This window comes from Hermetia illucens, chromosome 5 (genome assembly GCF_905115235.1).
Source record: "Hermetia illucens chromosome 5, iHerIll2.2.curated.20191125, whole genome shotgun sequence".
Lineage (NCBI taxonomy): Eukaryota > Metazoa > Arthropoda > Insecta > Diptera > Stratiomyidae > Hermetia > Hermetia illucens.
Window position 1 is genome coordinate 64,914,055 of NC_051853.1, and position 27,631 is coordinate 64,941,685.

At 41.0% G+C, this 27,631-nt stretch overlaps 1 protein-coding gene across 3 annotated transcripts in view; it reads left to right on the top strand.

The window, feature by feature from the left end:
* LOC119657701 overlaps positions 1-27,631 on the top strand; it is a 174,194-nt gene that overhangs the window by 47,311 nt on the left and 99,252 nt on the right. The window lies entirely within an intron of this gene.

Genomic DNA, 27,631 nt, shown 5'->3' on the forward strand with positions numbered 1-27,631 from the left:
TCGCATCTGAATCTCAACGGAACTGCCTTTCTATCAAAAACTCCTCAACAATACGTATAATGTACATCGCGGTACCCGGCCTGGCTAGTGCCTCTATGATTTCCTTCCACCTCGCCGAATCGCTAGCGTTTTTTAGGTCGAGGTTTACCGTCGCACAACGCCGATTTAGCCAGATCCAGACTGTCTTCCAGATAGGTCGCCCTTCTTTTCTGCGATTCGGAGTAATCCCCTCGAAAAGTTTGCCGATGGTATTTAAGAGGCGTAATGGCCTACAGGCCGAAGATTCGTCTGGTGGCTTGTTCGGCTTCGGGATGAGTATCAATTTTTGTCCCTTCCATTGTGCAGGGAAGATACCTTTCAAGCATCCACTATCCCTACTGCCAGTTTGCTATGCTATGTTGGGTATACCATTTAAGCCAGGAACCTTGTTGACTTCGATGTCCTTGGCCGCTTCTAATACCTCTTTGTCGCTTATCTTCGGTACTTCATCGGGATTGACTTGAACGCTCGGGAGTTCGTCGTTAATATATTCAGGAAATAGAACCTTAATCCGTTCAGCGACTTTGGACAGATAATTGGGGAGACGGGGTGGGGAGGAGACTTTCCCTTGATTGCAAGCTTCCCTGCTTTGCGATGGCGGTTTGGAGTTTTTTTTTTGGCAACTGTATACAGTTGGTGTAGCTCCTTATATTCTGTCATGTTTCTGCGGCGTTGAAATCGCCTTCTTGCATTTAAGCATACTTTGCGATATTCATTGATTTCAGCATTCCAAAGTTGGTGAGAAGGTGGGAACTGTGAACGCCCACACCTACAGTAAGTTACACCTTTCTACATTAAGTTTAGGGGTTAAAATACTTAAAGGAATATTGTGCTCATTGTCATCTTCCATCGGGTTTCTAAATGATATTCCAACGTTTTGCGATTATTTCTTGTGGTTTTTTTCGAGCCGAATACAAGTTCAATATTCCATCTTTGATCTGCAGTCCCTCTAATACTTTCTCTATCGTAATATTACCTTACGTAACAATTGCCAATAGCAAAGCACGATGATAGTGCATTTTGGTTGTAGCAATAACATTTTCATCCATAGATTTATCTAACCTCATCCATAGATTTATCTAACCTCTAAAAATCAAGCGGAGCAGAATTCAGTTGGCTTAGATTTTCAGAGCCAGCTAGTAACCTGGCCCTAGCAATATCTGGTTAATCGCAAAGGAAATGCCTGAGAGTTTTTTCCTTTTGGTGGCATAGTCACCTACTGGTGCCCGGTGCAAACCGCCGTAATTCTCTAAGCATTTGTACGCGTTGGACCCAAAAGTTCTTGCGATCGGCCCTTGCTATAGGAGGACTTGGCGTAGGTAGTAAGTGGCTATTAAGTAATATGAGTAGATTCCATCATTTTATGTTCCTATGATTGGGAATCCAGAGGAGGAGATTTTGAGCTTGCTGTCTAGATTATTGAACGTGTCTCTGCACTGCCCCGCTAGCCTGATATCACCACAACACACACTATGTTACCCTTGAGATTCTGATCATACCCCAGCCATCGACTTGCGAATCCCGGAAGATTGTTCGGCTCAATTACATCGTATGTACCGGAAAAAACATCGTACCAAAAATCTTTACTCCGCCGGTGGAGAATATGGTGTCATAAACTTGCAACATATGACGTCCTCCATTCTGCCCTGGTTGGAAAGTCCGCAGCAAAATTGGGGCTTGGCTTGCAGGAGACGATCGGTTGATCAGAGCTCCCGAGATACTTCGTTTCGAATGTTGCTATGGAAATAGGAATTCGCTGTTCAACATCAGGGATGTTTCTCAGTGAGTGGAAGGGGATGACCGTCAAGATTGGGGAAAAGAGGACGCATCCTAAGTGCACCGTCGCGAAGCGAGCATAAGTTTACCATGAACGCATTAAAGGACATCTCGGAAGCTTGATCGACAGAGAGTAGGTTGGTTTCTCTTCTCGCTTGAACCGGGAGTGTATCCGTAATGCTTTGCGTAGGAAGGGGATTTCGGAGAAACTAACAGCTATTTTCAGTGGCATAAAATGTCACGTGCTGCATAGAAGTAAAATTTCGCCGCAATTTGAAGTTTGAAGTGGAGTCCGAAAAAGTTACATTTTTTGGCCGATACTACTAATCGATACTACTTCTAAGCGACGTTCTTAATTCTGCCTTGTCTGGAGAACGTCGAAATGAATTAAGTCGTGTTTTCTTAACTATCTCAATCACGCGGATAATATTTATTTGTTCTCTAACAAAGTCATGAATTTTGGCGAATTGGTTCTGTATTTGAAAAGAGAGAGATTGGAATTAATGATTAATCGTTTCCATGTACTATCCCCAGAAGGCGGAATAGAGAGAACATTGGATAAGAATAACCTCTACTTGATATTGATAAAATTAAACGGTTTGAAAAGGTTATTTCCTTAAATGGCTGAACATTTTACGGCGAAACAAATACTGTATTTCAGGAACCAACTGAAATAGAGAACAGTTTGCTTCTGAAATACGGTATTTGTTTTTCCGTCATATTTTTAGCCAACGAAAAAAATATCGTTCTTAGTTCATTCACCCCCCAACTTAAACCTTGATATTGATGCTGAGATACTCAAATTTCTAGATTTTGGACAAAGCGGTGATTTCCCGTTTGTTTGCAAGAGAAGTTAAGCTGGTCACCGTCTTAGATGAGAAGGCAACCGTAAATGCCCCTGACCACATTTGTGACCATACGGTACCGAAATCATCATTATTTGCGGTAATTTCTGCCTCCCTGATTAAATAACAATGACAATAATGAGTTTTCTATTGTTAGGCCGTACACTACGTTGCACCTCCCGAAATAAGTCGCAGTAACGGATCTTAAATACCTTATGTTCGTTCCCGTTCCAAGTGATAGAAAGAACCTTAAGTTTTCAGCGTTCGTCGATTGGTTTCCAAGCTCCCGCCAGATACTTTTCCCACTGTCAAAAGAAAGTCGGGTCACATAAAAACACCGTATTGAACCTAGGTTGCCAAGACTCCCCACCACTGCGAGTAAATGTGTACGCAATACGCAAGCAACCATCAAGTGACAATTTCGATTGAGGCCTATGTCAGAACCTCTCTTGTTTTACACATCTAGCTGGTAACTCCTAAATCTATTGGTGTCGGTCAAATAAATGCTCGAACAATGCCACTAACGAAAAGCGACACTCTCGCCGAGGAGTGTTCGTAAATTCCGAAATCTAATCATAAACCATTTGTCAAAATATAAGGCCATAACCTAAAGATCAGTTCAATACCGAGTCATCGTAGCCGTTTCCGAAGCATGGGGAATTTGGGCAATTGCAGGTTACTAGGCCACAAGCCTCTATCCCATTCGGAGTGGGTTTTGAATCTATATTGATTTGATTTTTTGGTGGGAACCCTGAGTTGTAGGCCATTGGTCTAAATAGTAATGAGTATTGATTTATATATTATAATTTTGGTTGTTAAGTTAAACCTTAAATTTCTTATCCACCTTATATCATCATCATCAACGGCGCAACACCCGGTATCTAGTCTAGACCTGCCTAATAAAGAACTTCATATATCCCGATTTTGTGCCGAGGTCCGGCAATTCCATATCCATAAAAGCTGTCTGGCAGCCTGACCTACGTCATCGCTTGATCTGAGGCAGGGTCTGCCTCGTCTTCTTTTTCTACCACATATGTTATATTTCTCTTATAGACTTTTCAGGCTGGATCATCCTCACCCACACGGATTAAATTACCGGCCACAGCAACCTATTGAGGCGGATTTTGTCCATCACCTGACGATTATGGTGGTATCGCTCATCGATTTCGTCGTCATATGGACTACGGAATCGCCCATCCTTTTTAGGGGCCAAATTCTTCGAAGGATTCTTCTCTCGAACGCGGCCAAAAGTTCGCAATTTTCATTGCTGAGAACCCAAATCTCGGAGGAATACATGAGGACTAACAAGCTCGTTTTCTTATATAGTAAGAGCTTTGATCCTGTGGTGACAGGTTTCGAGCGAAACAATGTTTGTAAGCTGAAATAGGCTCGGTTGGCTGTTAACAACATTATAGATGTTATCGGTTGTGATTGTGAGAAAATGAAAAATGATCAGCGGACTCAAAGCTGTAGTCTCCTTCTTTCTCTGACGAGTCCTTTTCGGTGCTGTCGTCGCCTAAACATGTTTTTCTTAATTTTATTGATGTGCAGTCCAGCATCTCGCGCGATCGCGGGCTGTTCGATCTGGATGAAGACGATTTGTACATCCCGAGTTTTTCTTCCCATGATATCAGTATCGTCAGCATAGGCCAGTAGTTGGGTGACCTTAAAACGGATGGTGCAATTGCTGGCCAGTTCTTTTTCGATCGCTTCTTGGAGAGGGCAAATCTGATCTGTTGCTGATTTACCTGGATTGAAGCCTCTTTGCGAGCAAGATAGCGGCAATATCCTGTAGTTAGTACTCAGCAACGTGATACCTCTATAATTGCTGCAGTACGTAATATCTCCTTATAGTTCCTGGAAATGTAATTTGGACGCTCCTTATCTCTTCAATGTCACAAGGTGACTAACGAGTTTGTTGGCACTTTTTACTAATTACACTTATTGGCCCGCATGTGCGCTTTCACAACAGGACAGTTATTTGTTGATTTGTTTCTTATTGGTTTTGATCGTCCAGGAATTGGTACAGTCGAGGATTTTGCTAGCTTGAGCTTGAAACTTTCTTATGGCTATTAGATCGTCATGTGATCATAGGATGGCTCTACAACCTGCAAATGTGGTAAGCGCTGTGTGATTTGTGGGCAGATTTACAGTATATATTAGGTAGAGGACGGGACCTAGGATTTCTCTTTCCGAAACACTCGGTTTTATTGTTTGCGTGCGACTGAGCACATCCTTATTCTTGACTTTGAATCTGCCGCCGAAGAGATAGCTGAGTAACAATTTTTGGAATTTGCAAGAAAGCTATAGCTTTTAGTTTAGAGCCTTTCGGACAAATGCCTGTGGGATGTCTAGGATTTTGCCTATCCGGTACTCTTTATCTTCAAAAGGCGTTGGTGAGGGCAGATTATATGCTAATATGTCTATAAGACCAAACCTTAATTTTTGTTTTTTTCCTAGCCTTAGAGTCACTGAAATCCTCCTTGCGTGCTTAAAACCGGGAGGATAGTAGTTCACTCAAAATATGGCATTAAATATATGGCGAATAGTTACTTTGCCTACACGTGGTAATTCTTTCGCTATTTTGGCAGTAACCAGCTCATGTTCAAACGCTTTGTGAAGGTTTTTTTTTTTTTGTTTATCTTGGCTAGTGCTAATTTAGGAATTTTCATTTTTATTTTTATTTTTTTCTCCTCTCTATCCCCTTTCTTATTATTTATATGAAGTAGCAATAAATTCATACTTGGGCCCAGCTGCAAAAGGAGTCGGAACGGCTGGTTTGATGATGAATGTAAGCTAGCAACGGGACGGAAGAATGCTGCATACCGAGTAATGTTGCATTCTCAAAGAACGCGGGCACGCACTTATCACGAACTCCGTCGAGTGGAGAAGCGACTTCACAGACGGAAAAAGGAAGCCTGGGAGAACCGACAAGTGTGTGAAGTACAGGGAGCAACCGCACCAGACGCGCAAGTTTTACCAATAAGTCAGCAGGATGAAGCCTTATACACCTCATTGCTCATCCTGCCGAGACAAAGAGGGAAATCTGATTTCCGACAGAATGGGCATATTGAAGAGATGGGTTGAGTACTTTGATGAGCTACTGAACAACCAGAACATCGGCGAGTTGGAGGTCCCGCCAACTAAAAACGACAGACGAATACTGCCACCACCTAGTATAGAAGAAACAGTCCGTGCAATTCATCGGCTTAAAAATCATAAGTCGCCAGGAGCCGATGGAATTACAAAATTAGTTAAATATGGAGGCGACCACTTACACCAAGTGGTTCATGAACTTGTGCTCAAGGTATGGGACAGCGAATCAATGCCTGACGGACGATTGGCAACAAGCCATTATCTGTCTCGTACATAAAAAGGGAGATATCACACAGTGCAGCAATTATAGAGGTATCACGTTGCTGAGTACCATCTATAAGATATTCTCCACTATCTTTCTAGGCCATCCATACGCTGAGTACCATCTATAAGATATTCTCCACTATCTTACTAGGCCATCCATACGCTCAGAACATTATTGGCCCATACCAGAGAGACTTCATTCCAGTCAATCAGGCAAATCAGTAACAGATGAGATTTTCTCTGCGACAAGCCAGGGTAAAACTGTACACGACCACGAGAGAATTCGGTATCCCAACGAAATTGATAAAACTGACTAGGCTGACCCTGATTAATGTGCGAGACCAGATAAAAGCAGCAGGATTACTGTCAAGACCATTCGACATCAACGACAGTCTACGACAAGGGGATGCCCTATGATACGTCCTCTTTAACCTGGCCTTGGAGAAAGTGATCCGTGATGCTGAGGTAAATGCGAGAGGTACGATCCTCTTTAATTCCACCCAACTTCTGGCCTGCTGACGATATCGGCATCATCGGAAGAACCACCCGAGACGTACAAACTGCCTTCATCCAGATCGAGCAGGCGGCGATTGTCGCGAGATCTTGGGCTGCACATCAATGAAAGCAAGACAAAATATATGGTGGCAACGTCAGCACCGAAAACTAACCATCCAACAACATCAAACTGTACTGGTCAAACGGGAAGAATAAGGATAGGAGAACTTTGAGACCGTTGATAATTTCTCCTATCTAGGGTCGAAAATCACAACCGATAACAGCTATAATTGTGAAATCCGTGCCCGGTTGTTGGCAGCCAACAGAACCTATTTCAGCTTATAAAAACTCTTCCGCTCGAAACGTCTCACCATAGGGTCAAAGCTCTTACTGTACAAGACAATAATCTTGCCAGTCCTCATGTATTCCTCGGAAACTTCTTAGCAAGAAAAATTACGAACTCTTGGCCGCATTCGAGAGAAGAATCCTCCGAAGAATTTTTGGCCCCCTACATGAGGATGGTCGATTCCGTAGCCTACATAATGACGAAATCTATGAGCGATACCATGACCAATAGGTTGTGGATAAACTCCTACTCAACAGGTTGCGGTGGGTGGGTCACTTAATCCGTATGGATGAGGATGATCCAGCCCGGAAAGTCTATAAGGGCAATATCTATAGTAGAAAAAGAAGACGAGGCAGGCCCTGGCTAAGATGGAGCGATGGCATAGGCCAGGACGCCAGACAGCTTTTAGGGATATCGAATTGGTGGACTTCGGGGCAAAACCGGGATGTCTGGAGTTCCTTATTAAGGCAGGCCTAGACCGGACACCGGTTGTTGCGCCGTTGATGATGATAATGATGAATAAATTCTTTGAAATTTGCTTGAATTGATTTTCTGATTAGTTTGTTTGTTTGGACTTGCTATCAAGTGTGGAGATAGTTGCTGGCTGATCTGGTGAGAGTTCGTTAGTTGTAAACCCTGTTAAGAGCAGTTAATTAATGTTTTTGTTAATCCCAAATAATCTGGTAAATGCATATTATTCGCAGTAACAGAAAATCCTAAGAGTGGAATGTATTTTGACAGTTTGGGTATGGGTATGGGAAACTGATGAAGAATATCCGGAAATATCTTAAAACAACCAACAATGGGAAACTGACCTTTCAGCATCAAATGAAGAGAAGCATACGAATAGTAAGGATACGGACTCCAAAGCACTATCCTGTGGTTCTTCTTGCATAGGCTGCATCTGTTTATGAGAATCGTACTTTCATTACTTTCTCTCTACTATATCCTTCTTAAATCTATTTTCATCCTATTCAATTGAACCGAGAAAACGTTAAACATTCAGCCTAGGGGTTGATTGTTATTTTTAACGCCTTCACATAGCAAAGTTCTTTTATTTTTCAAATGGAAATATTATTTTTCCTCGAAAAGCTTAGGAGAAACGCAAAATGTGTTAAAATTCCACTGCTTGATAAAATGAAATGAAATCGTCAAATCGTCTTTACACTCCAGGAATACATTTTCCGCGAAACAATTACAATATTGTCAGGAGTGTTCCCTGGTTAGCGAGACGCCTACGCAACGTTCTTAACGAAATCTTTATGCTAGTAAGGGAAACGAGGTAAATATGTATGTTAAGTAAAGTTAATGTATTCATTTAACGCGCACACTGACAACGAATAAACTACGAGAGGGGCTTAGGTTCAAAAATATTACATCCGGGAAGTGTAGTATTTACTATGGAAATTCATTACAATCCTCATTTTGACAAGAACACATCCACCCTAGGCCATTCTATTGCTTCCCATGTTATCAGGTTGTACACGCCTCATCCTTTTGATTCCTGGCTTAGTATAATGGGAACACATTGCACGATTGGATCCATTCAACCTTTCGCCTTTCAATAAAGGAAATGTTAAAAGCTAAAAATAGTTACGAGCTATCAGGAGAAAATGCTTCGACCTTATCAACATTCTATTTGGCCTTTGATAAGGCCCGAGGATATCCTCCGAAACTTTCTCTGCACAGACATAATAAATTTCCCTTGTTTGGCAAGTGGACTAGAACTATTGATTTTTTTACAATATGTTGCATGTTTTCCTGCTGAAAATTTGCTTCAGGACGGACGAGCCCAGAAAAGTTTTATCGCTGTTTGATACACAGAAGCCATATCCGAAACCGAAGCCTGTTCGTGTGCACTTGGTCAATTTCGACGGAATTGGGACGAGCAAGTTTTACGTTCATGCCCATACTACGCAACCAGCATATTCAGGACTCGTGTTGTGAATACTAACAGACAGTCATAAAAATAATTATCCAGATGGCTGATGGTGATGAAGATGGGAGCGATAAAAAATGAGGGTACGGAACTCTATAAAAATCTCACAGTAATCTTCATGTTAACGTTTACGGGGCAATGTACAATAATTTGATTTATATGTAGCCTTACTTTACATGCTCATCTTATCTTTGTCATTTTCTGAAAATAATGTATTGGGTCGCAGGAGTTGAAGTTCGTAGATATGTATTTCAGTGCTTCAGATGGTTTTGATATTACATTTCTCTTTTAAGATTTTGTAAATTGTGGGCTTGGGCGGAAGAAGTCAGTCAGTCAATTAAGTTTTTGATTAACTGTGAGATGAAAATCTTCAAAAAATGAATCCCTGAAACGGTAGGACCTGGCAGTGTGAGATTTTTACCCACTAAAAATACCTCACGCGATGCTACAATGGAACACTATCTCATCCAGCAGGTATTCTTACATCAATCATGTGAAACTAATGATTTGGTGAGCCTAGTCTGGTCTGCCTAGTGCTTTAATAATAATAATAATATTATGTATCGCATTGATCCGAAACTAATAAAGTTTTTGGCGACAGTCATGGAAGGGTGGCATACCACCTTATCAGTGCGTATATCTAAGGGTGCTAATACCTCAGAGCCCATCCGTATACGGAGGGGCATCTTCCAGGGGGATTCGTTGAGTTTGGTTTTGTATGGCATTGAACCTCCTTTCATGGCTACTGAATGATGCTAGAAGGCATGGTTTTGCTATAAAGTATGGCCTACGTGCTAAGTGCGAACTGACACACTTGATGTACTTAGATGACATCAAGCTGTATGCTGGCTGACGACAATCTTAGAAGTCTGTGATAATCGGATGGAGTTTGGATTAGACAAGTGCCGAATCCAAGCCACCCGCAAAGGTCATCACGAGCCGCATGCCGGACATGGCATTGGTGACCTCCACATCGAAGCTATGACTGAGATAGACTTCTACAACTACCTAGGAATTCTGCAAGCCATGCTTGAGTTGGTGATCTGCAGGATGCTCTGCTGTCCGAATTCCTGCGAGGTGTAAAGCTGGTGCTGAAATCGTATCTCTCGGGGACGAATAAGATAAGCGCGATGAATATATTCGCTATCCCTTCATTGGCTTACGCATTTGGAATATTGCCGTGGACGAAGACCGATCTGGAAGACGTGCAGCGGCGGATACCGACAACTATGTCCAAATTACGAATGCATCATCCAAAGTCTGCCGTGCAGCGGATGAGACTGCCTTGTGACATTGGAGGTAGGGGCGTGGTTGACGTGGCGGCACAACATCATTGCCCAGTCGACTCGCTGCGCGCTTATTTTTACAGCAAAGAGCAGGCGAGTCCCTTGCATGCGGCTGTCTGTAAGGCAGACTGTGGACTGACTCCACTTAACTTAAAGGATCGATCTTTCAATCTTCTGAGTGGGGTGAAGTCGAACGAAGAGCGGATCGATGAATGAAAGTCATGAATTGTCTTTGGCAGCCATTTGTCGATTTGCGTTTGTCGAAGAGATGGTTGTGTGCTGGGGAGCTGTTTGCTGAGACGGAGGGGTTCATGTGTGCCATTCAGGACGGTGTGGTCGCCACCCGAGCTTATAAAAAGCTCACCATGGAAGAGCGGGTCGAAAACGACCAGTGCAGAATGTGTGGTTCGGCGTTAGAGACGTTGGATCATCTCATTTCTGGTTGTACTGTTATGGCACCGGTGCAATACATCACCAGGCATAATGCTGTATGTATCATCAAAACCTTGCATACAGGCATGGGCTGATCACGGGAACATGTCCGGTTTACCGATATGAGCCGCTAGCAGTACTTGATAATTCTGGTTACAGCATGTATTGAGACTGGCAAGTTCTAACTGATCGCCATTCTCTATGCAACAAGCCTGACGTACTGTTAGTTGACAAGTCGGGTCGCTCCGCGTATATTATTGATGTTGCTATCCCCCATAATAGTAACATTGAACGGAAATACGTAGAGAAGAAGGTGAACTATGAGCCATTGGCTCGGGAAATCAAAGAAATTTGGCGTCTCGAGCGGGTGGTTGTAGTTCCCATAATATTGTCAGCCACAAGTATTGAACTAAATCCCTCACTGCTTCCCTTGATGTCCTGGGACTTTCGCACAGTCTGGTCCAAACCATGCAGAACACCACCATACCACCACCACCAGCGTCCCTTTATTTTCTAAGTAGGTAGGATCGTCCTAACCTAAATGCTTGGCACTTAGTGCTAGTATTAGGTAAAATCCAGTATCTGCCGAGATTGTGATAACTCGGAAAAAAATAATAATCGTTGGCGCAACAATCCATATTGGATCAGAACCTTGAAGTGTGTTAGAGCACTTCATTCAAGACCGTAACGGTACACGTCAGTACACTGTAGGAGGCAATGTAGTCAGCATTGCGCTCACCCTTGATTATTACCCTGAACTCGGATATTTTAAGCTGAATGTTATCATACATTACACATAATCAGCGCTGCAGAAAGATAATTCGGTCCCGGGGTGAAAACGATTCACACCCCTCTATTGTTCTTTTAGCTTCAGTTATGTATTTCATTATTTATCTTTATTTTGGTCTTCTGGGAAAATTTCGGGCCTGAGAAGAGTCATTTATTTCTCCTTCTTTAACATTATCAGTTACCGTTTGTTAAAGTTTGGGTATATAGTTGCATGTGATGTTCCACGATTGCGAGCGCAGCACAGAGCTCTGTAGGAAACCCGTGGCAATGAAATCCTCCTTGAGTCAATCATTAGCATCGTGCCTGAGTCGTCCTTCCTTCGCGAAGTTGTTGACAAAAGCAAAAAGATAACTGTGAATATCAGCATTCATTAAGGACTTCCTAATTGGGTTCCATTGTTTGAATTGGGGCAATAAGACGATTAACCAGTTCTAGCTATGAAGACAAGTTTCTACCACCATCATAACGCTCCGAATATTTCCTTTGGAATTCATGCTCCTCATAACTTGGCGAACGTGTTTGGCCTTACCTTTACTGCAAAATAGAAGGCCTCATTAGATTTTCCTTCCTTACTTCCGGTTCCGGGGTTTGCTTCTATATATCCTACTGTATACTCCCAGTTACTCTTCTCTAACCCCTGGGGATAATACTATTTCCCAAGTTTCCTATGACTGTCACAATCTTTTCTTGCTGAGGGAATAACCCCTCAACGATGATGATGACTTCTGGGTGACACTAACGCAAGCTTCTAAGGGTCTACTAAAAAATTGGGTTCGGCTTTAAGCAGGATCTTCCAACTAACTTGAGGTTTCTTTAGATTTTCTATAGGCTTGTTCTTTCGTTGGCCAATTTAATGGCCCCTCATTTCTGGCCTTGAAAGTTTCCTACAGGTCCCTTTTCCAGCTGAAATAAAACTTACCTGATCGCCAGTATGGAAGTACGCTTATGTTGTTATGTTGTTATGCACCAGTGCAGTCTTTACCGATGTTAGTCCTACAACTGGACTTTTACTCTTTGACATGCCTTTTTATCACTTTCGTTGGTCAATACCACGTTCATCTGTTGTAAATATAACAATGAACTGTACTTCGTTGAGTTTTCGCTGATCATCAGGATGCTCGATTGTCGGACGCCACACGTGACACACATACATATGATAGAAATTTTTTCCTTTAACTTAACCTTAACACATCCCCCTTGATTTCGGGCCCTTGTCCGAGGAAGGGATATTGTTATTTGCTATCTAGTATATGTATATCCTGACGATGACGAAGTGTATCTTTACGTGTAATTTCTTGTTATTTTTTATGTGCTTAAACAATTGTACGCCCTCGTTGAAATAGGTATAACTCTCCAAGTCGTACTTTGGCACCTTCTATCTGAACTATTTCGACGGCTTCTTTTCGCCAACTATGCTTCCTTTAGGGACTCCATGAGGCGTTTTAATCTTGCCTATAGTCTATTCGTTGTATAGTTTGTCGCAATGGGTGCAGAACACTTTATTTACTCCAAACTTGGTCATTTAGTCTTAGAAAATCTGAAAAAGTCTAAGCTACTACTGAAAACGGTTTCCAAACCACCACCACCACCAAACACCACCGCTTTCGTCTTAGCAAAAGATAGATTTGGCTAAACTGCAATGCAATTTTCCTCTTGGATTGTTGGTCTGAAAGGTCCAATTACCTCTGCTCATCAAACTGTTGATAGCCTAGTCGGTGCATCCGTTCATTCTACGGTGTGCGATCCCCTTTACTAAAGCCTCCAAGGATATGGAGGGTTAGCAATCGATGAATCAACTGATTATAGGAGGCGATTTTGTGATGTAGTGGTTCGATATAGATCTAAAAATGGTAGCCATCCGGCCTGGCGAAGTTATGCCTTTTTTAAGGTTTTGTGTAAAACAAAACCTTACTAAAATCGGTTTGCTGTCGGTCTGTCCGGCATACGCATTTTTTCCGGAGACTGTAGCAGCGATTGACACCAAATTTGGTGGAAAGGTGGGAACTATGAATGCTCACGCATACAGTGAGTTACATCCTTTTACGTTGAATTTAAGGGGGCAGGCCTCATATATGCAAAAGGGGGGTGTACATTTTTTTTTCACCAAATATAGTTATGTGGGGTATCAAATGAAAGGTCTCCGTTAGTACTTGTCAAAGCTGGTCTTAGTTTTGACATTTGTTGGAAAGGTGGGGAGTTCGGGGGGTCGAAAGGGACCATTTCTTTAAGGGGGCCATTCTCTCTTGTTCCAGCTGGCTATGTATTCCGCCTATCACAGCCACCCTCTTGTAATTCCACACAGTCTTGTGGGCGGACACTTATTTTTCGGCGTCACCAGTACAATCCTTGCTCTATATATCATTGCAAACTATAAGTGACTCCTCAGAAATTGAGGTCGAATTAATTTATTTTTCCTGTCCCAGTCAATACCTATCCAATTTCCGTATATTTCGCGCTAGAAACCATGCAGCTTTTATCTATACTGTCCTTTCTTCAACAATTTTTGGTAATATGTTTCTTACACCGAAAACTTCTCGATTGAACGGACTGATGTATACTATTTTGCACGCTTTCGGCTGTGCGTAGAACATTCGGGATGATAGTGGATAGGGCGGCCCCATCTTTATCTATCTTTTTTAAAAATATCTATTCAAGTTATGTTTCTTTACTATGTCACTAACAATTTCGTTTTCTAGCTGCTTGGAGAGTCCTCCTTACTTATGTGAACAAGTGCGTCCACCATATTCTCGAATATTTTGTTTTGGAATGACTGTTCTAATTTTGTTTTCTTGGTACAACCCCCGGAGCATAGTCAAATTGGTTGCATTTTCTGCCTATAAAGTAAAAGCCTTTTCTCGATAGACGGTTGAAATTTTTTGCGAATGGGCCAGTGCTCCCAAACATAATTTTTTTCATTAATAAAGACTTCACGAACACAAGCAAACATAAATTAATAATATTTGATTTTGTTACTGAGGTGGCATGTGTGATTCTAATCGTTGTTGTTGATTTATTAGGGCTGAGATTGCAGGGGAGGATAAGGATGGGGTAGCGACTGCAGATGTGAAATATGCGTTAAGAACTGTGTTGACCGCTTTATTTGATGGGAGGGACCTAATGTGCATGGGAATAACGACCTGTGTGGAGAACTACTCTACTTTCTTTGTTGGATAGGCGATTATCACTGTTGTATTGAATGAGAATTTTTGGACGTTGATTCCCGCGGTGGAAAATTAAAGGCCATCTACATTCTCCCGCTAAAAACATTAGTTTGGTATTTTTATTGGTTTTGGGGTTATCTTCACTTGATAAAGTGTCGGTAAGTTGACCCAATTTGAATTCAAACATAAGATCATTGGCATATTGCTGGACTATCCCTGGTTTGGTTCCGCGGGGAGGTTTAGGGATACTCGTTGTGTAGACCGAAAATAAATTGACAGACAGACGCGAACGGAAATGAAGGATGCTATTTAGCTTATAAACGAGTCCTTATTGCCACATGGATTCGAAAGCCTTTCTTGTGTCTAGGGGGTAGCTATCGTAGGTGTCTTTTAGATTGATTCTGAGCAAAACATCAATTTGGGGACTAAGAGGGCATGCTCAACTGGGTGGTCCGATGGGTTCTCGGACTGGAAGATTTGTTTAGTGTTATTTGCATCACAGCGTTCGTTGTTAACCGATCTGCCGGGGTTTGAGAGAATGGAGATATACTATTAAGAAGTAGTTCTTGTTAGTTTTTGGAATAGATGTGATCTAGACTCACTTCCAGTTCATGGAGAAATGGGCGTTTAGCAGGCAGTGGTTTACCAAGTAGGACAGAAACGGACTTCGATTTTATCGAGTCCATATAATAATCGTTGGCGCGATAATCGAATTAGATTAGGACCATAAAGCACGTCAGAGAACTCTATTCAAGAGCGTGCGGTATCTAGTCTGAGATTATTACCCTGATTTGACTCAGGTACTCATTCACAGCTTAGTGCACTCGTATACGGCATCCATTAACGATTCAAGTTCCTCTCCCGCCAATGATATTTGAATTGCGTCTTTCCGTGTGACATCCTAGCCCTCTAACTATTGAGCCATCCGGACACCCTTTAAATTTTTTCTCTGATTATTAAATAATGCGACGAAGGGTTGACAAAGTTAATTTGTCAGATAGGCAGTCAGTCAGCATCTAACATTTAGCTTCTTCTAGATACGTTCTTGTAAAATCTACGCTTATTTTACTTTATCCCCCGGGGGTACTGCGTTGAATTTGAGTCATATTCATTCTTTTGTTGATGAGGTGTAAAAGAAAAGTTTATTTCATTCAGTTTTATTTACCAGACTTTTATCTAAACAATTATTTTGTTTTACACTAAACCTTACTAAATCGGTGTACTATATGTCCGTCTGTCCTTCTGTCTGTCTGTCTGTCTCACCCATTATCTCAGAAACGGTTGAACGGAATTTAGTAGAAAGGTGGGGCCTATAGATCCCATTGTATGCAATGAGTAATATAGTTCCACATCGGGTTTAAGGGGTGGTCTCCAAACTTGGAGACATGCAACAAAGAAGTTTGCATTCTTTTCACTGAGTATATTCGTGTAGGGTGTTAGATGAAAGGACTCGATTAGCATTTTCCGATACCGACATTAGATTTGATATTGGCTGCAAAGGGGAGGAGTACGGCGGTCCTTAAATAGTCAGTTACTTTAAGGACCAGTTCTCAGAAACTACCCAAGCCAAATATCCGAAAAAAATATGGTGGTCCATGCACATGGTATCTAGGTCCCAAATACTGATACCCGGTATTCAAATAAAATTAATAATATAAACATAATATTAATTATAAGTGTATGTTTTAGAAATGGGAACCCCACTTAAATTTATCCTAGAATCACCAAGTATTTCAATAAATAAATAAAGGCTATACTATAGAGCACGATACTTGGTAAGAAGCCCGCTATTACCAACAGAGTTACAATAAGTCAAAATTGTGACGTTTGTGCCAATTAATTGCATTCTAAAACTTTGAATGCTAATATCATACTAAAAGTCTGACTAAATGCAAAAACATTGTGAGCTAGAAATAAGCTTATATATGCAATACACAAAACCTTTTATACCTGAAACCCTTAGCTTCCGATTTACCGACTTGTCATAATTTGGCTTCGGGTTCAATAGTATTAACTCTTATAATTACAATGACAGTGTGCTGGGACCCAAACCCTCCGTTGGGGAAGGCATAGCACATTAGTCTCACCTGTGCACCTTCGCTGAGGGCTCCCGGCAACGGGCTTCAGCTTCCCCATTTACTTTCTAGAGGCTACCACTCTTCGCCACTATTTTCTAGCATGTCCCTCTATGGGAGAGTAATCCACTTGTCGGCCTTCCTGGGATGGTGGATTCCATCACATGGCATGGCCACTGAAAATTTCACGTTCTAATTAATATCTTATGGATGTCTGACCTGAAGGCTGATGAAGCACTCCTTTCGAAATTGTGTCAGATTTTAGCACCTCGACAATACGGCGCAGGCAATTGTTGACGAAGGTATGAAGTTTTCGGACGACAGTAGTGGCCACTTTCCATATGATGTTTCCATATAACAATATAAAGAGGATATTGACGCACAAAATTATAATCCCTGGCAATTGTAGAACGTCTAAGATTTATTTTTAGATTGTGCTTATGTTCTTCCCATCCTATAGATGCTTTTTTCAACGAACATTTCAATTTTTGTTGTTTTCTTTGGTCTTGAATAAAGCAAGCTGTTGGGCGCCTTTCCCTCGTTAGACATTATTCTGTCGTCCCTTCTAACGACAGTACTGAAAAATGCGTTTTTCAACATAAGGTTTCAGGCATGATTCTAGTGAATACGTACTTACATTAATTACTGTTACAGACAGCTTTCTATGAACAATGCACAATCTCGCCATAGTAATTTGAAAAGTTGTGGTTATACCAGTGATCGAGGATTTCTGCGTCTATCTTGATACAATTCTTGAAAAGAAAACCAAAACAAATATACCAAGGCAATCTCAAAATTTTGATTGGTAGAGAGCATGATTTCCTTTCCAATTTTTTATGTACTGGCGAGAGCAACTCATGGAATCTAGATCCCAGTTTTTCCTACTTTTCACCAATACTTTTCAATTTTCAACTCCAAAAAATTAACCTCTACAGGAAGCTTTGTTAGTTCCATTTGCATGCCGCTATACTAGTTACTTCTCTTACAAAGTTGTAGTTACGTGCAGAGGGATCTGCATCATCCCTATTCGTCAATTTCGTAGCTTTTTTACCAACCTCGAGCGCTCAAGTTTATTAGAATTCTTTACGCTGCTTTTTTATAAGTACAAAAAAAACAAGGGTTTTGGATCCTAAAACTGCTGAACTGAATTCATCCGGTGTAAGATTGGGAAAAGATAAGATAATAAAGTGGTGGCTTGATTGTGGGTAAAAAGTTGAATTGCTCTGTAAACCTTTTGCTGTAGTGATGAACCTATTATTTTAGAGATGAACATAAGTGGGCATAGAACCAAATTTGGACAAGTTTTGAGAGACTAATATCATCTTTATCTGATCAATCACAATAAGAAGCGTGGAGCTGATTTGAGCATATTCACGAGCCCCACATACGAGTATAATGCTTCATGATTTCTGACCCACATTGGGCGCTATTTCCAAAAAATGAAATTCATTATTCCCGAGTGGCTGATGAGTGGGTTGGTCTAGTGCGACATAACGCAGAACAGCGAAGGAAACGTGCGAGCTTTTTGGGAAGTCCTGGAGGAGGCTAAATGACATTCCACCAAACTGGCAATGATTTTGTGTCTATGTCTATTATCCATCTCGATGATATTTTAATACTAATAATCGTTGGCGCAACAATCCATAATGGATCAGGGCCGTTAGACCACTTCATTCAACACCGTGACAGTACACTACAGGATAGCCTTTAGAAGGCAATGTGGTCAGCATTGCGGTCGCCCGAGATTATTACCCTGATTTTGATTCAGGTACTCATTTACAGCTGACTCAACTGGTATCCGACGTCAAATCACGCTACAAATTCCACTGCCACCAGTGAGATTTGAAACGCGACCTTCCGTACGAGAGCCTTGTGCTCAGCTATCCGGACACTATGGTATTTTGCTAACTAAAATTTTCCTAAACATCTAAATCATGGAAAACAGCCAAAAGGTTGCCGAGACCGTGATGGCTCGGCACAGCGTACAATAGTTTAAAATCTTCCGGCATCACGTGGAACTACCTGTAGGCCAGATAGCACCATTCCTGAGGAGAAAGAAGTCATTTAGAACGTTTTTGGAATCAGATAATAATCCACAATCAAAATAATCGCAGAATGCATCAAAGGGTCCCTTGAGAGATAACATAACAAGAAACGGATTGGTTCACTTTCTAGTTTCTTATGTCCAGCAGTTCATGGTATCTTGACACCAGCTTCACCTGCTTTTCATTAGTTTTGTGGAGTGCATCATAACAATAACGCGGCATGAAAAGCAGCATTTTGGGAGGTAAGTATGAATATCACAGTCTAAAATATAAGTAACTTAACAAAAACCCTTGCGGCTAACTTCATTTGTGGATAAAACTACGAAATTTTACCTAATATTAGGGATGTCGACTCAGTGGTGAATAAGTACCTGAGTTAAATCTGGGTAATAATCAACGGTGAGCGCAATACTGAGCTCTTTGTCTCCTACGGTGTACTCCAATCCTAAATTTCGAGATATTCGAAAGTTGGGATGCGGGGTAGGGTATTAGGACAAGTTGGTAAGAACAAAATGGGATAAGGATTAAGGGTAGAAAGGTATATTAGGTGTGAGCCGTTTTGTTCGGGTGGAGGAAAGACGCGAGTGTGGTGATCTGTATGGACGACTATTCTATTCCCTTATAAAGGATGGTTATTGATAGACAAGGGGTAGCTTCTTCCAAACTGCAATCTTTAATTTTAAATGTAAATATATATATCGGCGACTTAACCCCTTCATCAGTGCAAAGTTAGATAGGTAGCTAGGCAGCTTTGTACTGATGAAGGGGGTAAGTCGCTCCCGAAATATATAATTACATTTCAAATTAAAGCTTGTAGTTTGGTGCAAGCTACCCATTGTCTATCAATTTTAGATTAGACTATGAGCAGCAGACAAAAATCTGGGTTCTTAGAGACGGATATATCTTCTAAAAGATCTGCGGGAATTGGTTGATAGGAAATTTTTCTCGCTGGTCCCAATCTGCAGATACTTGGCCACTAAACGTTGGTGTCAAATTGGCTCCCCTCAAGAAAATTCACTGTGTATTTGGCTAGGATATAATTGATGCGATTAAAAACGACATCCTCGAAGGATTGAGGTGGGTAAAAGCGCTAAATACTTCTATTTTGAATTTTGGCGCAATCCCTCTTAGTAGGATGCAAACATATTGCTCAAAGTTCGTAGAGATGCTTTCCATTCAAGAACGAATGTATTTTCAATCTTCTTGTTATATGTTTATATATGATTTTGTAGCATATTTTATATATGATAGAATAAGATGTGTAATTTCCATTTTTGAAAAAAGATTTCATAAAGTAACCATTTTCATCCTTTATAATCATCAACGGCGCAACAACCTGTATCTGATCTATACCTGCCTTAATAAGGAACTCTAGACACCTCGGTTTTGCGCCGAGGTCCACCAATTCAATACCCCTAAAAGCTGGCTGGCGTCCTGACCTACGCCATCGCTCCACCTCAGGCAGGGTCTCCCTCGTCTTCTCTTTCTACCATAGATATTACCTTTATGGACTTTCCGGGCTGGATCATTTTCATCCATACGCATTAAGCGACCCGCCCACCACAACTTATTGAGCCGGATTTTATCCATCACCAGACGGTCATGGTATCGCTCATAGATTTCATCGTCGTGGCCAAAAATTCTTCAGAGGATTCTTCTCTCGATCGCAGCCAAAAGTTCGCAATTTTTTTTGCTTAGAAGTCTCGGAGGAATATATACGGACTGCAAGATCATTGTCTTGTACAGTAAGAGCTTTGACCCTATACAGTAAGAGCTTTGACCCTATGGTGAAACATTTCGAGCGGATCAGTTTTTGTAAGTTGAAATAGGCTCTGTTGCAGCCAACAATCGCAGATTTCATCATCGTAGCTGTTATCGGTTGTGATTTTCGATTCTAGATAGGAGAAATTTTCTACGGTCTCAAAGTTGTAGTCTCCTATCTTTATTCTTCCCATTTGACCAGTGCGGTTTGATTTTGTTGGTGGCTTGGTTTTTGGTGCTGACATTGCCACCATATATTTTGTCTTGTCTTTAATAATGTACAGTCCAAGATTTCACGCCACCTTCTCGATCTGGATGAAAGTAGACTGTACATCTTGGATTGTTCTTTCCATGATGTCACTATCGACAGAGTAGGCTAGTAGTTGGGTGGACTTGAAGAGGATCGTACCTCTTGCATTGACATCTGCATCGCGAATCCCTTTCGCTAGGACCAGGTTAAAGTGGACGGATGGTAGATAGGGAGATAGGACATCCTCTTTACTTAGATGAGTCTTATCAATTTCGTCGGGATACCGAATTCTCTCATGGCCGTGCACAGTTTTACCCTGGCTATCCCGTCATCGGCAGCGTTGAAATCGATGAAAAGATAGTGCAACTGATGGCCATATTCCAACAATTTTTCCATCACTTGCCGAAAAGAGAAAATCTGATCTGTTGCTGATTTTCCTAGAGTGGAGCCTCTTTGTTATGGGTCAATGATGCCTTTTTTGGACAAAAAAATTACTCACTCATTTAAAATTCGCCTTTTTCCCATAAACTTTAACGAAAATGATAAAAATTAACAAGTATATGAATTGCAAGTTGAATAATTTGTTTGTTGAATAATAACTGCACGACAGCCCTGAGAAATATAGTCAATAAGCCAAAAAGTCAGATCTATTGGAAGTATCGTCCGCTCTTACTCATTAGCGGTGTATAGGTCAGTTGCTTTTGTGAAATTGCGTTCCCTTATATTTTTGTTAATGATCTCTCAGAGATGTTCGATGAAATTCAAGCCTGGTATTGGTACAGGGCATTGAAGCACGTTTAATGGTTGTTGGCTAGCCACCTTTTCGTAGTTTGGGCCGAAAGCTTCTGATTATTGTCGTAACCAAAAATTCGATTGTTGCCCAATTTATCGCAAGAATGAAGCTGGATAGATAGCGATAATAAATTAGAATATTTGGCTGAAGTACTTACACCCACGACCTTAAACCGCCTCCATGTTTGGTCACCTGGATTGGTATTTGACACCCTAACATTTTCCAAAAATTAGTCGAACATAACGAAACCCTTTTGTTGAAAAGAGCGAGATCCGGAATTCATTAGTAGATACTCTCTGGATGGGCCCTTTTTGCGCCATTTAAATGATAAAGGTCTTCAGCTTCCCGGGCAACTGGTTTCTAACAAATCAACAATAAATTAAGAAAATTCATTTGAATGTTTTTCCCCCGATAATTCAACCATAAATTGGAGAAATTACCTTTTGGTACGTTTTTTTTTTCGTCCAAAAACTTGACGAGAGTGTGAGTGATTACTTTATGACAACCTTTTTCAAAAATAGAAGTTACACATCTTATTCTATATAAAGTATGTATATATATAAAATAGTGTCCGGAAAGCCAAATGGTTAGAGCACAATGCTATCGTACCGAAGGTCGCGGTTCAAATCTTGCTGGTGGCAGTGAGATTTGTATCGTGATTTGACGTAGGATACCAGTCGACTCGGCTGTGAATGAGTACATGAGTCAAATCAGGGTAATAATCTCGGGCGAGCGCAATGCTGACTACATTGCCTCCTACAGTGTACTGTAGTGTACAGTTACGGTCTTGAATGAAGTGCTCTAACACACGTCAAGGCCCTGATCCAACGATTAATATTCTGTTGTTGAGGATACAGAGAGTCATCAGTCCGCACCCACTTGATGATGGACCGGACCACGTGGAAGCAACTTACTTCCTCTCTTGTGGCACACGGAGTCCTCTTTTTTAGGTTAAATACCGAAGTTTTTCAAAAAAGTTGACTGACGGCTACGTCCAAGGCAGAGGCAACTCGTTAGACGCTGCCTCACCTCCATCTTGGGAACAGCTTGACCCAAAGTAGCAACAGGTGATAATCCCTCTGTTTATATATAATTACAAACATGACATCATTGCGAATTATATTGAAGTGAAATGCGTCGTAAGATCAGACCTAAACCAGGCCAGGACGATACCGTCGGTCAACTTTTTTGGAAAACCACAAGAAAGGAAGTAAGTTGCTTCTCAAGAGGTCCGTTCCGTCATCAGGGGGGTGCGAAATCAGGACTCCCAGCATCTTAAAAAAAAAAAAATTCACTTCGGCCTGGTTTAGGTCTGAACTTACGAGAGAGAATATGCTACCAAATTATATATAAACATAATATGAAGATAAAACATCTTTAAAAACTTTGATACGTTTTTTTTCCGGCACTGTAATTCCAAGGGTAGTAGACGGCGCGCCGCTATCCAATTTGAAAATGTAAATGATGATGCCTTCGCAAAAATTTAGAAAAATTTAGAACCACCTCCAATAAACTTGCTTATTTAGTTGACTTACTGATAGCAGATACATATGACGTACTTTATATTGAGAAAGATCTTGTCTAAGATGTAGTAGCTCAATTTGGACCACGGAAAATATTGAGGCTTCAACAAACCTTCAGCCCTTTAAATACAAACCATTTAAAAACTTTGCCCAAATCCTGTCGCCACTCAATGTATAGATCTGTATGCCTGCATGGATATCATCATTTTTAGGCAAACTTTGGATGGAGGTCGTAACAAGGCCAAGTATGAACGAACTTTGTTACATAATTGGATTAACTCAATAAATTGATATCGACAGATTAGTAATTATGGTTGGTAGGATTCAATTGCGTTGAAAGATTCATGAGCTCTCTAGTTATCAAGGAGGCTAGAGTTACGTAACTTGGGTTTATATTCCAATCGAAACGTGGAGCGGTGGCGTGAATATATTGTGTAATCTCTCCTAGCTAGGTGGCTTGTTTAATGAGATTAACTCGGCCTTTGGATTTAACATTGCTTCCAGCGTAACATGATAATTCCATTTCACCCTGAAAGCAAGAATCCGACCGAATTCTTCCCATAATTTGCATAATATCAAATAGTTTAATGAGAAGTTAATTACTCTGATAAATTTTTGGATGGATTCAGTTTCAAGCCAAACTCCAGAAAACTGGAAGGAAATAGTGTTTAAAAGATATTATACGGAAATTTTAAAAAAATTGGTCTTCATTAAAGATGAAAATGATTTACAAAGTATTATGGCCGCCCATTTAGAAGTAAATGCAAAAACTCCTAATTTTTCGCTTTCAATATACCAACATTCATCATCATTCATGCTATCTTTGAACATATAATAAATGTCTAGATAGATTCCTTTGGGATCTCAAATGAAGATAGGAGAAGCTGTGCAAATGGTGATGGCAGATCTTATGACGCACTTCGGAACGAATACATAGATACCAGCATGGATGTGAACAAATGTTCATATTAATTAAAGATAATGGCACAAAGAGTACATTAGCGTGAAATCCTTGAATTATATTTATCAGGACAGGCAGAAAATACAAAATTAGGAAGTCTGTATCCGGTATGCAGATGGGCGAAGAAAGAGAATTTCCAAGAAAGCAGGACTCAAAGCTTCCTTCATCTGCCTAATCTATCATGTATTATACAAAATATTTCTGAAGCTATAAAGATTAACTTAACAATGCAGGTCGGAAATGATTTTTTGAAGTCAAAAGATTTGAGAATTGCCTGAAATGTTCCGCTTTAGGGCACAATACAAAAAGATGTGATTTTGATTGGTTGAATTCAAAAGGAATTGGATGAAAAACCTGTTAAATCTGAACATGAATTCGAACTACAGTAGGAATTATCCACACAGGAAGGAAAGAGCTTAGAAAAGACGAAAACTCCCACTAAGTAGATTCCGCGGAATCGGGCAACTGCCGGATTCAATTAATCCATTTGGCCTAAGTAGCAGCTGCTTATGTCAACATACTTATACTACACAATATAATTCAAAATTATAAAAGCCTGAAATAGGGAATAAGTATTGATCGGCAATTTGGTATCTATCTCACTACTCATTGCAACTACGTCAGCGGGGTTAATGCTGCCATGGGGCTGGGGGGAAGGCGTGAAACTTTCCGTTCTGCAGATGATTATTGTTGCAAGAGATGCTACTAAGTGAAGATAGATAGTTGGAAGGAGCTACGTTTTCTTATAACATCAACTCCTTCGTAACGAGAAGATAATTAACAGGAAGATAATTTTACTCTATACGGCGATGATAAAGGATATATTCTATTAGCAGACTTTACATATGACTCTTAATTTTAGGCAAGTAAGATCGAAGCAGCGTCTGGAATTGATGTCCTTCCATTGCTGATGAATTCCCAATTAAACTCAATTGCTTCGTCACTGTAAACGTCTGTATGATTTGATCTTCTTATCTTTTGTGGTATCTATTAAAGGCTACTTTTGAAATGCAACAGCAACGACCTGAAATTGGAAAATGAAATTTTGTTTCATTGTAGAGAGAAACTCAGTCGATTAATAATACTAATTGAGAAAAAAGTAGAACATAGGGGCGCTCAGGATATATTGATTAGCTTAGTTTTTGGCGAAGGAAGGCCAGTCTATTCTAGTAAGTAGATCATTCGCGGAACTTCTGAAAGTGAAAGCATAGTACTTCCACGGATAAACAGTTTGTCCTCATCTTTTCAACGGCGCACCAACTGATGTCCGGCCTAGGCCTGCGTTAGTAAGAGACTGAAGACATCCTGGCTTTGTGCTGAGATACACAAACTCAACAGTTGTCTGGCGTCCTGGCCAGCGCCATTGTTCCATCTGGCGAAGGGTTTACCATGTCTTCTTTTGCGAATATAGATATTGCCCGGGTAAACTTTTCAGGCTGAATCATACTCACCGAATCCAACCTTTTCAGCAGGTCGTGGTACCGTTCCTAATTTTTTTTTGCTATTTAAGGAATAATAAGGGGCCAAAATACTTCGCATGACTCTTCTCTCGAACGCGGCTAAGATTTGGCGATTTTTCTTGCTAAGAACCTAAGTATCCATACAGGCCTGCCAAATGATTTTCTTCTACAACAAGGGTCTGTTGGCTATCAACAACCACGCAGGTTGGTCATACCTTTTATCGATTGTGATTTTAGACCCTAGATAGAAGAATTTTTTTACGATTTTGCAGTTGTATTCTCTCATCTTTATTGTTTTCACTTGACCAGTCCTACTTGATATATCTGTTACTTTCATTTTTAGTGCTGACGCTGACATTACATGGTATCGTCGGGCTTTCATTAATGTTCAGCCCAGGATTTCGCCCTGGTCGCCGCCTGTTTGAGATCAATGAAAAGAGTTTGTACTGTGACGAAACCCCTTTACTTTACTCTGAGTGAAGCCCCCCAACCTGGAGGACAAGTTGATACAATTTGTCCCATTTCTAAGCGGGAGACTCGTCTTCATTCTTCTCCGTCTGCAGCTTTTCGTTAACAAAGAGCTCCCAGCGGTCACCACGTGGAGGTGGGGATAGGGTTTGGTAGTAGAGCTGTTGGTTCAGCAGGCATTTCCCAGGTTTTATGCTCCATCATGGGTACCAATCCTCTTTTCGCCCTGGGACCTATACTACCCTTTGACCACGAATTGGTGGACCTTGGCGCAAAACCGGGATGTCTGGAATTCCTTATTAAGGCTGGCCTACGCCGGATACCGGTTGTTGCGCCGTTGATGATGATGATGTAAATTATATTATCATCGAAGACGCCTCTTTCGCAGTTTTCCCACGATCGGCGCAACATTATATCGATTGTGAATGCCCCAATTTCGAAAGATACGTTTCGACGGGCCGACAACACTGCGATAAATTTTCGATGTTGGATACGATGCGTCGATCAAAAAGAACGTCAGCTGTTAAATGCGACTTCATCTCAGTTGCGCTGCGGAGTGAAGTAACTTCATAACATAATTCACCAGCATTGATAGCTAGCATTGATTCAAGATATTTAGATCACTCAATTCTGGATTCGGAGGTGTCAAGTGGTTAGAGCGCTGAGTTGTCCTAGCGAAAGGTCGCAATTCAAATCTCATTTATGGTAGAGGAATTTGATATCGTGACTGTATGTCGCATGCCAGTCGACTCAACTGTGAATGAGTATCCAAGTCAAATCTTGGCAATCATTACGAGCGAGCGCAATGATGACCACATTGACTGTTACAGTGTTTTATAGTCTACCTTTACGGTCTTGAATGAAGTACTCTAACATACTTCAAAGCCCTGATCCAATTGGATTGTGGCACCAACGATTATTATTAGAAAGAATGACTAACAGTTTCGTCCAAAGCAGAGGAAACTCATCAGACTCTGCCTCCCCTCTCTATTTTTTGAATATTGGGTGCTATGGCCAAAGCGGCGGGATATAATTCGCACATTTCATTTCATTTGATACCCAACATAAGTCAACTCAATGTAGAAAGGTGTTGCTTACTGCATGCGTGGACATTCATAATTTCTACCTTTTCACCAAATTTCTTGTCAATCGGTATAGCCGTGTTTGAGAAAAGTGTGTTTGACAAATGGACATTAAACCGATTTTCAAATGGTTTTGTTTTACATTATTCAAATAGATATAGGGTCATCAGTTGCGCCATTTTTTCAACAGCGCCAAAGTTGACTATAGGAAAGCTAGGATGAAAATTCACGCGGCCATGAGAGACAAGATAAGATGGCAGCGGCTTAAAAATATTGCTTTGATCGGAACGCCCCACCATAGGGTGAAAGCATCATGTATTCCTCGGACGCTTGGTTTCTCAAAGCCGCCATCCACGTCCAGTTCGGCTGGTCGGTTACGCCTAAAGAGTTCGCAGTAGACCGGCAGCGTAACGTGATGCAGATGTTATGTCAGTTTTCATTGTTCAAACGGTGATCGAATGAAAAATGATTCGGCTAACCGGCCAGATATACCCATTTAGGATGTAAGTTAGAATTTCATGTTTGTTTAGGCTTTAAGCGAGAATTCGCTAGTAAACATCGGCATAATAATATCTCAAATTTGCGCTCCATGGGTGAGAGCGGCATCTCAGGCAGTATTCACTCATTGCAAAAACATGGTGTTTGAAGTTCCTTACTAAGGCAGGACTAGATACCAGTTATTGCGCCGAAGATGACATATAAAATGACTATTCATTAATTTCAAAAGTCAGTTTATTCACAGTAT